This window comes from Coenobita brevimanus, chromosome 38 (genome assembly GCF_032717465.1).
Source record: "Coenobita brevimanus isolate Jiangsu-jjx chromosome 38, ASM3271746v2, whole genome shotgun sequence".
NCBI lineage: Eukaryota > Metazoa > Arthropoda > Malacostraca > Decapoda > Coenobitidae > Coenobita > Coenobita brevimanus.
The window spans coordinates 16,967,166-16,983,405 of record NC_136991.1 but is presented as its reverse complement, the minus strand read 5'-3'; positions in this window follow the sequence as shown (position 1 = coordinate 16,983,405).

The window sequence follows — 16,240 nt, the reverse complement described above, 5'->3', positions numbered from 1 at the left end:
ATTATCCTTATGAGTCCTGAATGTTTTGTTGTTAGTTTGAGCATTAAACTTTAACTTGTAATTTTACCTAACTCTTTTGTTTTGAACCCGGAACTTTACGGGACAGTAGTGATTTTTAGTATCCTCACTTGGAGTGTACATTATCTTCCTCTGTTCCGTAATAATATATATTGTCACGGGTTTTTTAAAATAAATGCTATTATTAAAGGATAATGATAATGATATTGAAGAGCAGTGACAATGATTGTCTTGCTAAATCAAGCAACGATTACTTTACGCTGACTTGCTTCGCACGATTCTCTAAGAACGAGAATTTATAAACTTTCTCTACAGTACACAGCAGAAACTAATTACTCACAAATGCTGATTACTAGTACTGTTAGCCTCTGGAGAAAGTTACTTCACCCCTGACAATAAATAACTAATATTAATAATAATATCAGGTTCTTGCTGATGCTTAACTCCTAGGAGGCACAACGGATTTTAAGCTTAATACAACAAGACTGGCCTAAGTACCAGTTATGAATGGCAAACGTTTATGCAAGCTAGGAGCTATGAGATATAAGCTTAATTGCAGAGAAATGAAACAAGAGTTTACATTACATTAAGCTCAAGAAAAAGGACTGTTAAATTTATTGATTACAAAATAAATTTTTAACATTACAATTCAAAATCAAATTAATGAGATCGCACTCATTCACTCACTCAAAAGCTAAATTCTTACTCCTAGGAAAAACACCTTAATTAAACTCATAAGACTAGGAAACGAAAAGAAATACTGTTCGATGAATGCTGTGTATCACCATGGGTGGGAGCATGGAGCTGTAGTCTGGTGGAGCTTGGGTTGACCTCTCACACTGCTGGAGCACAGAACCTCTCTCCGTCAAAGCAAACACTGGACTGACTATTCAAACGATGCGTGTGGTAGAACGTATAGGCCACCGGAAGAAGGCATGGCTAACGGTTGAGGCAAGCAGGGGCGGACAATAAAGAAACAATAGTATCGCTCTGTACAGCACTTGGTGACGTGCATTAGATCGGTCACTTTTGAAACAGTGATGAATGTTTTGAAAAGTATACCACCGAAGTGGAGAGAGAAATGGTTAACTGAACGATACACAGTGAGTTTTCCACTAATAGTTCGTGTTTTTCACAAAAGGGAAATGTCGCGAATTTGATTCGTGACATTACGCCCCTACAAAATAAATTTTTTCCTTATGGGAAAAAATTTGTGTGTATATATATATATATATATATATATATATATATATATATATATATATATATATATATATATATTATATATATATATATATATATATATATATATATATATATATATATATATATGTACACATCCTAACTCAGTCACACAAGATTCACACTGTGGTGTGTGTGCTATCCTGCTACAGGAGAAAGTCACAGTCGCCAGTGAGCGAAAAAACCTCATATTTACGTTAATAGAAACAAGCTTGAGGAAAAACTCCGTGACGACGGTGAAAATCCTGTACTCAAGTCAAACTGAGAGAAAGTTCGCTACATTTACATTAACAACTAATTGTTATGTAGCATAGTGTATGTAATACACGGTGTAGGTGTGACAGTTGTAGTGTAACTGTACCTACGTGTAAAATGACACAGTAATACAAATTTATAGTAAAATAATGATGACAAGGCAGAAGAGAAGGGGCGGCAGCATGCGACAGGAATGACCAGCTGATCTGCACGGCAATGCTGCACCCACCAGCTACACCTGCAAAAGGAATTAAGGTGGAGTATCAAAACTGTTATTTCTCTCTCTCCCTCTCTGCCTAGCAATCAGTACTTATGTCATTATTAACCAGGAAACGTAATTCTTGAATTCACAAATTGCTTAGAACCCTTTTAGCTTACTGGTTAACACTTATTAACTAGGAAATGTGCCAGTTCTTGAATTACTCAAATCTCTTAGAACAGGCAGTTTACTAGTTAACCTAACATTATTAACCAGGAAACGTGCCAGTTCTTGAATTCACAAATTGCTTAGAACGGGTAGTTTACTGGTTAACCTAACTCCACACTTACGACTAATACATGAAGCTGAGAATCGCTACGCAATCTCGGCCAGGTCACGTTTTAACACCCACCGTGGGTGTGAACACTCATGTGGGTAATGTGCATTCTCTGGGAATCCTCAGAGAGGCCCACAGCTCGAGATGTTCCACAAGGTAATTTGTACACAGCCTCGGACTATCTCTGCAGGGTTCTCAAACTTCCCCCTTAACTTATGGTATACATGTATGTACAGGCCCTGGATATACTGTGTCCTGTGGGGCCAATGAGTGAGACGTCTGGTCTACACTTTTAACTGGGAACCAGGCTGGTCCTTGGATTACTCAAATCTCTGAGGACGCCTATCTTACGGAACCCAGCATGCAACAATTGCCCATGTTAGTCAGCAGTTAGCAGGCGAGACATCAGGTCTGCACCTACGTTATCACTTCCTTTGATGTATCTCACAACAAGGTTAAACTGCTGTAAATACAGTGTCCAGCGTGTCAATCTTGCATTAGCTGTCTTGGTCGTGCTAAGACTAGTGAGTGGCATATGATCAATTTCCGGAGTAAATGGTGCCCCAAATAGATAATAATAATATTTTTTAACACCATCAACCACAGCCAAAAGTTCCTTCTCAACAGTACTGTAATTCCTCTCAGCGGGTTTTAGCCTACGGCTGTGGTATGCCACTGGGAAGATTCCACCTTCCGATTCCTGCATCAATACTGCACCTACTCCATCTTGTGAAGCATCAGTGTGCAGTATGAAAGGTTTGCTGGAATCAGGCAACTGCAAGATAGGCTCCTTGCACAACATGTTCTTAAGAGCGATAAAGGATCTCTCTTGCGCTTCTCCCCATTCAATGGTGTTTGGAGCATATTTCTGTAGCACCTCGTACAACGGTTGGGCAATGAGAGCAAAGTTGGAGATAAAACTCCTATAGTATCCCACTAGGCCAAGGAATGCCCTAACCTGTTTCTTGGTCACGGGTCTCGGGGCTTCTCTAACCTTCCTGATCTTGTCACTCTGACACCGGCAGTGATTGTTGCCAACAATATGTCCAAGGAACTCCACCTCACTGTGAGCAATCTGACATTTGCTAGGCTTCACAGTCATGTTGAAACTCTGGAGTCTACTGAAGACAATTTCCAAGAGTCTGAGGTGCTCGTCCAACGTGGCGGAATGAACGAGGACATCGTCAATGAACATCTCTACTCCTACAATACCATGGAGCACTTGTCTCATGGCACAATTGAATACTGCTGGGGAATTGGTAAGTCCAAATGGGAGGACTTTATACTGGTACAACCCCCTAGGAGTAGCAAAGGCAGTAAACTGACGGCTCTCAGGGTGAAGGGGAATCTGGAAGAATACCTTCGCCAAATCGAGCTTCGTAAAATATCGTGACCCTGCCAGCTTGGAGAAGATGGCAATGTAGTCACCCATCAGCTCAGCTTCCACTTTGGTGATTGCATTGAGCCTTCTATAGTCACCACAAATCATGACTCCACCATCTTTCTTGCGAACTACTACCATCGGACTACAGTAAGGAGATGAGGACTTTTCGATAATGCCTGCAGTCTCCATGTCAGCAATTTCCTTATCTACTGCATCCTCTAGTCGCATGGGAATCGGATATGTCTTAACCTTTATAGGAGCATTGCTGGTCAACTCAATTTTATGACACGCAACCTTTGCAAGTCTAGGTTGGTCTGAGAAGACATCAGCATACTGACGGAGCAGTGACCTTAAGGCATTTTGGTCTCCTACTGCTAAGTCAGGGTTAAGTAAAACATCTCCGACAGTCTCTTCCTGACGGGACTGAGCGGTTAAGGGCTCGTCATCATGGTCATCAGCTGGGATCACCGCAGCTGCCCCGGTTTCTTCCAGTGGCTGGTCACTATCATCAGCTACTCGTAGGCCAGTCTCCTCGGGGTCTGACTCATGATAAGCCTTCAACATGTTAATGTGGAACCTTTTACGAAGATTCACCATCTGAATTATGTAGTTGAGGTCTGAAATTCGCTCTACTACAACAAATGGACCCTTCCACTGCGCCAACAACTTGTTCTGGGCAGTGGGGAGTAATACCAAGCATTTATCGCCTGGACTAAAATTCCAAAGCTTTGCCTTCTTATCGTAATAGGCTTTCTGAACTTCGCGCGCCTTGATCAATTCTTCCTTAGCTAACTAGCATGTCGACTGGAGGCGGTCAGCTAGATCAAGGACGTAGGTGTAGGTGGTCTTGACTTCAGGGTCAGGTTCTTCATCGTCCCACAACTCGCAAAGGACTTGAAGTGGTCCACGGACCGACCTTCCATACACCAGTTAAAAAGGTGAGAATTTCAATGAATGCTGTGGGGCTTCTCGATAAGCAAACAGAAGAGGAGCAATGAACCGTGGCCATTCCTTTGGCTGTTCGGCGGTCATGCGCCTCAACATCTTCTTGAGAGTCCCATTGAACCTCTCACACAACTCGTTACACATGGGATGATACGGCGTAGTCCGTAAGCCTCGGATGGACAGCAACCTGAACGCTTCGTTCATCATTGCTAAAGTGAACTGCAAACCCCGGTCACTTAAGACCTCCTTAGGGATACCTACACGACAGAACACTTCAATTAATGCCTCAGCAACAGTGACAGCCTCTATATTCTTAAGGGCCACGGCTTCAGGCCCCCGTGTGCTGAAATCAACAACAGTGAGGATATACTTTGATCCATCACTAGCCCTAGGGGAGATTGGCCCAACTATGTCAACTGCTACTCTCTCGAACGGTTCAGAGATTATGGGCATTGGTTTCAATGGCGCAGGACGGACACGTCCCCGGTCAGTGGTACACTGACACACATCACAGGAACGTACGAGCCTCGTTATTTCCCGTCACATTCCTGGCCAGAAAAAGTCAGCACGGATGCAGTCAAAGGTCTTCTTTTGACCCATGTGACCTCCCATCGCCGAACAATGACCTAATTCAAACACTGCTCGGCGATACTTTGCAGGAACGACAAACTGCAGTCGAACCTCACCCTGGGGTGTCTGTGACTCACGGTACAGCCGTCCTCGCTTATGAAGGAACCTGGCTTGTCCTCCCTGTGAATACTTAATCACTTTACCCTCCAGCTTCTTGCACACTGAGGCAAGTGTCAAGGAGCGCGAATACGAGCGAGAACAGCGCGAACACTAGCGAAAACAGCACGAACTCGACTTAGAACACGAGCGAGAACAGCGTGAGGAACAAGAGAGAGAACGAGAACACGAACGTGCCGAGCGAGAAGCACGCGAAAAACACGAATATGAAATGCTGAAGCTCAAGCGAGATTCCTTGGCTTCAGATACATCTGGTGCAGTAAACTTGTGCCTATACTCTTTGATGATAAATACCTAAATATGAACGAGTGAGCACTATCTCGTGAATAGCTTTAAAGCTAGGAGTTAATATCCTGGAATGAGGTCGCCAATTGTCACGGGGTTTTTAAAATAAAGGCTATTATTAAAGGATAATGATAATGATATTGAAGAGCAGGGACAATGATTGTCTTGCTAAATCAACCAACGATTACTTTACGCTGACTTGCTTCGCGCAATTCTCTAAGAACGAGAATTTATAAACTTTCTCTACAGTACACAGCAGAAACTAATTACTCACAAATGCTGATTACTAGTACTGTTAGCCTCTGGAGAAAGTTACTTCACCCCTGACAATAAATAACTAATACTAATAATAATATCAGATTCTTGCTGATGCTTAACTCCTAGGAGGCACAACGGATTTTAAGCTTAATACAACAAGACTGGCCTAAGTACCAGTTATGAATGGCAAACGTTTATGCAAGCTAGGAGCTAGGAGATATAAGCCTAATTGCGGAGAAATGAAACAAGAGTTTACATTACATTAAGCTCAAGAAAAAGAACTGTTAAATTTATTGATTACAAAATAAATTTAACGTTACAATTCAAAATCAAATTAATGAGATCGCACTCACTCACTCACTCAAAAGCTAAATTCTTACGCTTAGGAAAAACACCTTAATTAAACTCTTACGACTAAGAAAGAAAAAGAAATACTGGTCGATGAATGCTGTGTATCACCAAGGGTGGGAGCGTGGAGCTGTAGTCTGGTGGAGCTTGGGTTGACCTCTCACACTGCTGGAGCACAGAACCTCTCTCCGTCAAAGCAAACACTGGACTGACTATTCAAACGATGCGTGTGATAGAACGCATAAGCCACCGGAAGAAGGCGTGGTTAACGGTTGAGGCAAGCAGGGGCGAACAATAAAGAAACAATAGTATCGCTCTTACAGCACTTAGTGACGTGCATTAGATCGGTCACTTTTGAAACAGTGACGAATGTTTTGAAAAGTATACCACCGAAGTGGAGAGAGAAACGGTTAACTGAGCGATACACAGTGAGCTTTCCACTAATAGTTCGTGTTTTTCACAAAAGGGGAATGTCGCGAATTAGATTCGTGATATATATATATATATATATATATATATACGATAGGTTGGGACGCTCACCATCCACTCACTCGATGTAATGCTGCATTGGTGTCTCCTCTTTCCTCTCCTCCATCCTTCCTCTTCAGTCTTTCTTTCCTTCATTCTTTCCTCTTTCTTCTCCCTACAGGTGACTTTACACTCCCTGTTCTGTCTTTGTTTCTTCCATTCTTTCCATTTCCTTCTGCCTTTGGGTGACTATACACTGAGTGACAAGCAAAATGGTTTCCTGTACACCAGGAAATCATTTACCATGCTGGGTGGTAATGATAATATAACCAAATATTGGCGCCTGGTGGTTTAAGGGGTTATTAAGGAGCTCCAATCGGATTGAGCCTGTGTAGGTTCATATCCAAGGGGTGTTTGGGGTTTATTGCTCACATAATGCCACTCAGGTATGAGTGAGGCTGGTCACTCATCTTAAATGTCAGGACCAACTTGCCTCGCCTCAGCTCCTTATGGGGCGACATGGGATTGGATGATGGATATATATATATATATATATAAATATATATATATATATATATATATATATATATATATATATATATATATATATATATATATATATATATATATATATATATATATATATATATATATATATATATAGTGTATGTATTTTCATGGCAATTAAACACAAATTGGATAATCATTTATTTTACTTTTTGAAAATATACACTCATCCTTCAGGTATGCAGGGTACGAATATATGTTTTTATTCATTATTTATAAGAAGGCACAGCATTTCAAAAACCGGGCACACTTAGCCCATGATGTGGGGCCACATGAACAAAAGAAAAAAAAACGAGAAAGCTACATCAAGTAAGAACCTAGCCGGAACACCGTTAGTACTTCATGCCCTAGCTTAGCGGACAATCATCCCTGCAAATAAGTTCAGAGGAAACAAAGGTTTGTCTTTAACTGTTTGTGGTTTTGGTCTTTTTTTTTTTTTTTTTTTTTTTTTTTAGTCATCTCATTTTGTGACATAGTGATCCTGGTATTGGGGCTTTAAAAAAAGTATAATGCTGGTTATCATCCGCATAATTCATCTGCATGTAATCGATCATGTATGTCCCAGCATCATCACCCTGTTGGTCTTGTTTGCCAACATAATGAAACAGGTGCTTTTTGCTAGCAAACTTGACAAGAACACAGTCACCCACTTCCATTTCTCTCTCTCTCTCTCTCTCTCTCTCTCTCTCTCTCTCTCTCTCACTCACTCACTGTCTTATGGTACTGGTTCCACTATGTCTTCTATCACCTCTTCTGGCTTATCAATGCCACTAGATTCTATATCACTAAGGCTAAGAGAGCCAGTGATTGTTGTATCAGGAGATGGTTGTCTCTTTTTTTCTACAGGTATTTGTACCTGGATCTAGTTTTCGTGCCACTACTGATATATCAGGTTGGATGACATTTTTAGAAGTAAAACTTTTGCCAGGGGATACTATAAGTCTCTTTGCCCGACCTCTGCCAGCTGGCTTTGTGTTTGCCTCCTCCCTGAGTTTCTCGATACGATCAATGACTATGGGACTAATGAGGTCTACTACTGGGATAATTCCCTGGGTATCAGAGTGGTGTAGCTTGTTAAGGATTCGATCCATATTAAGAGGACAAATGCTTGTGGCTTGAAATGATTTGCAGAGTAAAGAGAACCTGGTTCTCCAGGTAAATAGGTGTGAAGGGTGCGTCTTGGAATTCCCTTTTCTTTGCTGCCTTTCCGCATGCTCTCTCCAGCCTTTATGCAGGAAATAGCTGAATTCAGGTTGTCTTTGGTGTTGCTAGGTGAGCCTGGCACACCTCCCACAATCATATACGTCCGTAACATGATGTAATGTCGAAGGAAAAACCCAAATGTTAGGAAAATATAACAGTATCGAAAAGGGAGCCCACTTGCCCTTGGCTGATTATTGACCAAACTATTGTATTTAAAAATTTAAATATTGTTGAAAATTTATCTTATTACATATGTAATTCATCCAAATAATTTTAGTCATATTGGTACATTTTTAATACTCTCACAAATTAATTACGTTTTCCTACGCGGAAAAATCAAGGAGTTAAGAAATAATATAACTAAAGATAAAACTCACTTAGTTAACAGTCTTCAACAAAAATTCTGTATCTTAGGGCACACATTCTCTTTAGCAGAGGAAATTGGGAGACAAAATTCTATAGATTAATTGAAATAAATGAATTTTGATTATGTGGGAGCACTTACCCCTTTGATAGCCTACTAACCGCAATGTACGATATATATATATATATATATATATATATATATATATATATATATATATATATATATATATATATATATATATATATATATATATTGCATGAATCGGCATGTAATCTTAATGTTTTTTTCTCAATGCACAGGAAGAAACTGCACATCTACATTTAGGATATTAAACAATCACTACCACATTGGGAGAAGCTTACCCAACAAACTTCATTCAGCCTAAGGAAACCTACCCCGTATTACCGTGATCCTGTTTCAGTGTTGTCCTCAGCGGCGAAGGAAGGTGTTGTATATCTCTAGGTACGATGATGGTTGGATGTAGTTTTCGGTGGAATGGTGCTGGATTGTAACTTTAGGCGGAATGATGTTGGATTGCATATGTAGGTGGAATGGTGCTGGATTGTAGCCTTAGGGGGAACAACTGGGATGTGCATTTTTAGTTGGACTGATGGGAAGTTTATCCTTAGTTGACACGATGGTGGAATGCAACTTTAGTCGAAGCAATAAAGCAATGCATCTTTAGACAAAATGACGGGGTAGGATGTTGGAGTGTAGTTTTAGGCGGAATGATTGTGACATGTAGCATTAAAACCATACGTACACTGTGTTGTTGTTTGAAAGAACGAATGACTGAGAGAAGTAATGAGGGAATAAATGAATAAGTGAGTGAATCAGTCAGTCAGTCTGTCATTAAGAGAGAGAGAGAGAGAGAGAGAGAGAGAGAAAGAGAAAGAGAGAAAGAGTCAAAACATCACCAGCACAGTAGATCCACAGTGTTTCATCTTTTCAAGACCCTCCACACTGGATGTGAGGGCATGTTGTGAGCATGGAGAGGGGTAAGGGGTATAGTATAGGTCAAGGTAAGTAGAGTAGGAGGGAAGGGAGAATTAGGAGTGAAAAGATGATACTGTAATAAGTGAGAGAGTAAAGCAAGTTAAAGTAGAGGAAATGAGGGAGTGTTGAATGATATCACAAGATGACGACATCCATAATTTCAAGGGATGATTGACTGAATGGATGGGTAGGTGGGTGTATGAATGAGTCGATGACTGGATTAGTGAATGGATTTGTAATTGAATGCTTGGATAGGCAGATGGATGATTGGAAATGTATATGGGTGGGTGGTTCGATTAATATATGGGTGAATGAATGGATGGTTGGATGGATTGGTGGCTAGTTGGACGAATGGATGGATGGGTGGGTGTTTGTATAAATGGATGGATTGGTTGATGGACGGCTCTGTGGATGTGTGTGTGTGTGTGTGTGTGTGTGTGTGTGTGTGTGTGTGTGTGTGTGTGTGTGTGTGTGTGTGTGTGTGGATGAATAGATGGGTATTTGTATGGGTGGGTGGGTGGATGGATGGATGGGTGAGTGGGTGAATCGACGGGTGTGTGGGTGGGTTAGTGGTTAGATGAATGGGTGGATGGGTGGGTAGGTGGATGGATCGATGAGTGCATGAATGGGTAAGTGAATCTACGGGTGTGGGGATGGGTAAGTGGTTTGAAGGATGAGTAAGAGGAAGACGACGGATTGTGCTCCCCAGATACTTGTTACTGTAGCTGTGTGGAAAGCGACAAGAAGAAGAATATGCAATGGAAAAAGCAGGAGGGTTGAACTGGGAAGAGTAGGGAAAGGCAAAGGGAAGAGAGAAAAAGGTAGTAAGGAGAGGATATCAGAGGGGGTGAAAAATGAGGATAATTGAAAAGGAAATGGAAAGAGGAAAACGATGGACCGTGACAAGCAAAGAGAGTAAGCGAGAGAGAAAACAAGGTAAAAAACGAATGCGTGAAAAAAGCAGCGGATGATGAAGAAGTGAATGGATAGGTGATGATAAGAGAAAAAATGTAAGGAGTACCAATGGGTATTAAGAAGAGCAAAAACAACACATCTAATTGACCCTTCAGAGGTGACTGTTACAGAGAAAATTATAACTATGCTATTAAAAATTCAATGATATGAATATAAGGATATCGCCATAAGGATGCTAATTTGGAAGTGGAGAAGGCTGAAGTAGACAAAAAAGATGAAATGCAGAAAAAAGACTGAAAGAAAGGAAAATATGGGAGAAAAATTCACAAACACTTAAGATCCTGTCATAAGCAATGCCGTCATTTTCATTTCCTTTCTCGTCTCTCGTCATGTCTTCTCTCTCGGATGCATTAATCCTCGTATCTTTGACCTTCATTCCTTCCCTCACTTCATTTATGCTCTTTTTCATCCTTTACTTCATTTTCAACTCTCTTTTCCTTCCCTAATTTCAAACTATCATTTTCCTCCCATTTCTTTCCTTCTTACTTTTTATCTCATTTTGTCTTTTATTTCTTTTTCCTCGGTCTTTTCCGAATAATCTCCTCTCCCGCACACTTAAAAACTGTGCATAATATCTAAAATCGCACTCTGTTTCTCCACAGAGTACTCTAGAAATAACATTTGTCAAACCGATAATAAATCTATTCAGTATTATATGTGATTTAAAACACAAAGAACAGGCTGGAAGAAAAAAAAAATGACAATGAAACAAACGCATTCGGTGGCCGAATGCTAATCGCTAGCCAAAATATGTTGTTGACAAAGGGACAAGCTACCTACAATCCAAATTTGAAAAATATTCACAAAACTCCGCAGAATTCAGTCTCTCCGTTTCATAAAACGCCAATCTATGTTAAAATATATGGCGGCTGGCATTCTGTGGTCTTTGAGCAAATCTCTATATGTATATATACCTAGGCTGCTTCCCCCCTAGAAAGGGCGGTACCCAAGACAGGATGACACACTTCCATTATACTCATCCACACCCACACATTTACTCATATCTTAGATCCTTACCGCGCCAAAAAAGTTTCTGTACATCCACTTAGTTATTTCCTGAAGATTTCGTGAAAATTCCTCCACAGAATTTCGAGATATCTTGGCAACATCTTCCCCCACACACACACAAACGACCAAAAGTAAATAGCCTGCACCTCTCTTTGGACCTAACATAAGATCATGCTCAGTATAAGTAAGACAAGTTGCACGAACGATATAACAGTCATTACACAGAGAACGAGGAAAGAGAAATATAAATAACTTCTAAAATATTTACTTTCAGCCTAAGTGCAAGACGGGTATTCCAGAGTACAATAATAAGGGACTGCTGTCAGGGAACATAAGCGGGAGGAAAAATGTCTGAGATGTAATATATATCTCAATGTCTATATTAATACCTATCTACTCTCTCTCTCTCTCTCTCTCTCTCTCTCTCTCTCTCTCTCTCTCTCTCTATATATATATATATATATATATATATATATATATATATATATATATATATATATATTGCCAGACGCCATAATCCCATACGGGGTGGCCATTTGACTCTGAGTTATTTGTTTTACAGGGAGGGGCTCTAACCCTTCACCAACCCACTTGACACGCAGGAAGCACGTATGACTTGGTTTTATGGTTACCACCCAGCGTTGTAAATGGGTTTCTTGGCCTACAGGAAACCATTTGGCTTGTCACTCAATGTAAAGCCACCTGTAACGGAAAGAAAAGCAGTAAGTAGTGACAGGAAAGTTGGGAAAAATAGGAAGAGAGGAGGGCAGGCAAAGATAAAGAATGATATAGGCTAAGGAAGACGTAGGCAGCACTACATCAAGTGAGTGGATGATGGTCGCCACCACCTACCACTATATATATACACACACATCACACCACATTTCACAGCACCATACCATACCACACCGCGAAATACCACACCGCACTATACTGCCACTGCAAAGCTGCTGTTGGACCAGAGGTCAGAGCAATCATGCCAGCTGCAGGGGCACACAACAGGGCAGGAGGTAGTGTGGCATGGGAGAGGGAAAGTGGCAAAGGAGAGGAATGGTGGAAGCAAAACAGAATGAAGTGCGAAGAAAGAGAGACAACACTTGATAGAACATTAATATACTTGCTCTGGGAACTGCAGGGAGGCTCTTGTTTCAAACAGTTTGACGCTCATTGACGCACTGCGACTATACTCTGTCCTTCATCTTCTTTGGGCTCACTATATGGAGAGCATGGAAATCTCCGGGTCCACTTCCTGCCCGTGAGAGGATTTTGTGGCTTTCTGCTGGAAGTAGAAGAAGAAGAACGCTGGCCATTCATTGACCTGCTGGCTATTGCCGCAGGGAAAAATAAAGAGAGAATGTGTAAATAAAAATCAGAATAGCATGTGTAATATATAACTACCTTGTATGAAAGAGTCTATATACAAATTCCTTCATCAATAACAAACACTTTGTATCTGTATCAGTCTACAGTATATTATGTCCAGAGCAGGGAAGGATCTTGTCGTAGAGAAAGCGACACCTAAAAATAACCCATCCCCTTCATGATGAAGTTGGAATGAGGAAAGGATGTCTGTAGGAAGAGTGAGGTATGCAAAAGTACATGTCTTGTCATTGGTAGAACAGACAGAATGTGAACATTGACCTATGCAAGAATATGCCAGGACACACTACCAGCACCCAATATAAAAGTCTGCCATGACATAGGTTCAAACTCTACACTCGGGAAACATGCGTCAAGAGGTAAGTTCGCAACCACAAAGCCACTGCAACTCTAAAACAATCCCTATTTTTTTTTTTTTTTATGCAATGTAGCTTAGCAAAACTATCGGCATTCATTTTCATTGGATTTATATGTTTCAAACCATTGAATATAAAACACACACACACACACACACACACACACACACACACACACACACACACACACACACACACACAAGATGAGCTGTCAGTTGAGGTGGGTTCACTCAGAAAGAAGATTAGTGAAGTAGCAAGTACAGTTGTCAACCATGGGAGTATTATGCAGGAGCTGTAAAATGATACAGAGACAATGGGGCAAGCAAGCAGTCTGATAGACCAAAGCAATAATACTGAAGAGAAGATATCCCAAGTGAATGAGGTGATGCAAACCTACAAATATGATGTGGAATCTACATATGCTGAAATTGTGAAAGTAAAGAAAAGCTTAGAAACAAGAGTCGAAGAAAAAAGCATTAGAAAGGGAGAGAACAAAATAATAAAAAGCAACCCCAAAATGGTCAAAGATTCAGCAGATATCAACAAATCTGTAGAAATCACTGGTATAGATGAGGAAGAAAAAAACTGAGAGTCAAAATGCAGATGGCAAATATAATGAGCATATTGAAGGAAATCTCAGAGGAGATCTCTAACAATGACACTGAGGAATACAAGAGGCTAAGGAAATACGAGAGAAATAAGCCAAAGCCTCTGGAAGTAACCTTCCAGAGTGTGGACACTGTGGAGGAAATACTAAAAAATGCACAGAAACTCATGGAAAAAGAGGAATTTAAGAAAAAAAAAAAAAGCATGGATAAAAAGATGCCTAACTCAAGAAGAACTGGGAATACTAAAGAAGAGGGAGGAGGTAAATACAAAGAACGAGGGAAGATCAAAGAAAGAGAAGAGTACATTTATTTTACAAAGTAATTGGATTGCAGGTACGATAGTGGTACATAACCAACAGGGAATAAAAAGGTGGAAGGTAGTAGACTCAAAGTATGGCACGTATATAAATAAGATGATTGAATTGATGTACTGAAACGTACATGGAATGGTGTCTAAATTATTAGAGATAGAAGACTATACCAAAGAAAAAGAACCACAAATTCTATTTGCCTACCAGAAGAAAAATTAACCCTAAAGTTATCAAACAATACCATAAACTTAGAGGAAAAAATATATGGAGAAGAGACAGAAATTTAAGAAAGGGAGGAGGACTTATAAGAAGAAAAATCTACAACTCGAAGAAATAAAAGTAGATATATCATCACAAACAGAATTGATTGCATTGAAGATTAACACACCTGAAGGGAAATTAATTGTGGTATATTTATACATGCCACCCAAAACAAACACTTGGGAAAGTGGCTAATTTGAAGACCAGGCAGAAAGTACAATTCAGAGTTTAAGAACATTACTACACAGAATGAAAGAGAAATTTGAAAGAATTATATTAACTGGAGATTTCAGTACAAATACAAACTGGAATACTCAAGATTAAAAAGCCATGAAATCTGTTGGGATCAATAGCTCCTAAATCTTGTGTAGGACTTTTTCCTAACACAGCATGTAAAGGAAAACACCAGAAAAAGAGGACTTGATGATCCATCAGTACTAGATCTTATATTTGCTAGACAGGAAAATGATACTGACAATATAATGTATCACTCTCCAGTCGGCTAAAGCGAGCATGCAGTGTTAAATTGCAACTTAAGGATTACATATGACGATACAAGTAATGAGAGTTACAAAAAGTGTCTAAACTACAAAACGGGGGAATATCATGACCTGAAGAAGTACTTCTTAGAAATAGATTGGGAGCAGGAGTTTGAGAACAAGATTTAAATATTATATATAGAAAATTCTGTGATTTTTATGAAACAGGAGTCTAAAATTACATACCTCACACAGAAAAATAGAGATGAAAGTAAAGAAATGGTTTAATACAGAATGTAAAAAATCAAAAGAAAAACGAGACTTGCTGTGGAATAGATGCAGAAGACACATTAGTGAGAGGGCATATATCTGTCTATTTATCTATATACCTAGGCTGCTTCCCTCAAGGAAAGGGAGGTACCCGAGACAGGACGACACACTCCCAATTTACTCATCCATTCAAACACATTCACTCTCATCTTAGCCCTAAAGGGGAGAAGGGACAGATCCTCACCGCACCACACTGCACGAGGGTCAACTGCCGATTGCAATCAATGACATCCGCAGCAGGGCCCGACAGCAAAGCTGGTTTAACCCTGCCACATCATAATAGACGCATCCCCTTACCCGCATCTAACCTGACTAGCTGATCAGACCAAATGCGGGAGAATATCCCTCCAGGGCTGCGTCATCATTTATTCATTCACAATTTCTCTCCATTTATTTCTGTCGCACAGAGCCACTCTTCCTTACTCAACAGACATCCCTCTCACATCCAACGTTCTCTTCACACTGTCCATCCATCCTATTCATTGTTTCCCTCTCAGCCTTACACCTCTCACATCAGATCTAGTTATCATTTTCACCAATCGCTCATTATCCATTTTCTCCATATGCCCAAACCATCGCAACACCCTCTGCTCAACTCGATCAGCCATCTCCCAAAGAACTCCAGTTCTCCTTCGCACTTCATCATTTCTAACTCGATCCATACGCGTCACTCCACACATACTCCTCAGACACCTCATCTCAAACTTTTCCTCTCTGCTACTCCCATATTCAATGTTTCAGTCCCATATAACGCAGTCGGTACCACAACACCCTCATACAGCCTTCTCTTTACATCCATTCTAAGCAAACGACATCTAAACACTTTTTTCATTCCTCCCGGCACCTTTCCTACTTCATTCATTCTAAACTTCACTTCTGCATCTATTCTTCCATCCACAGCAACATGTGACCC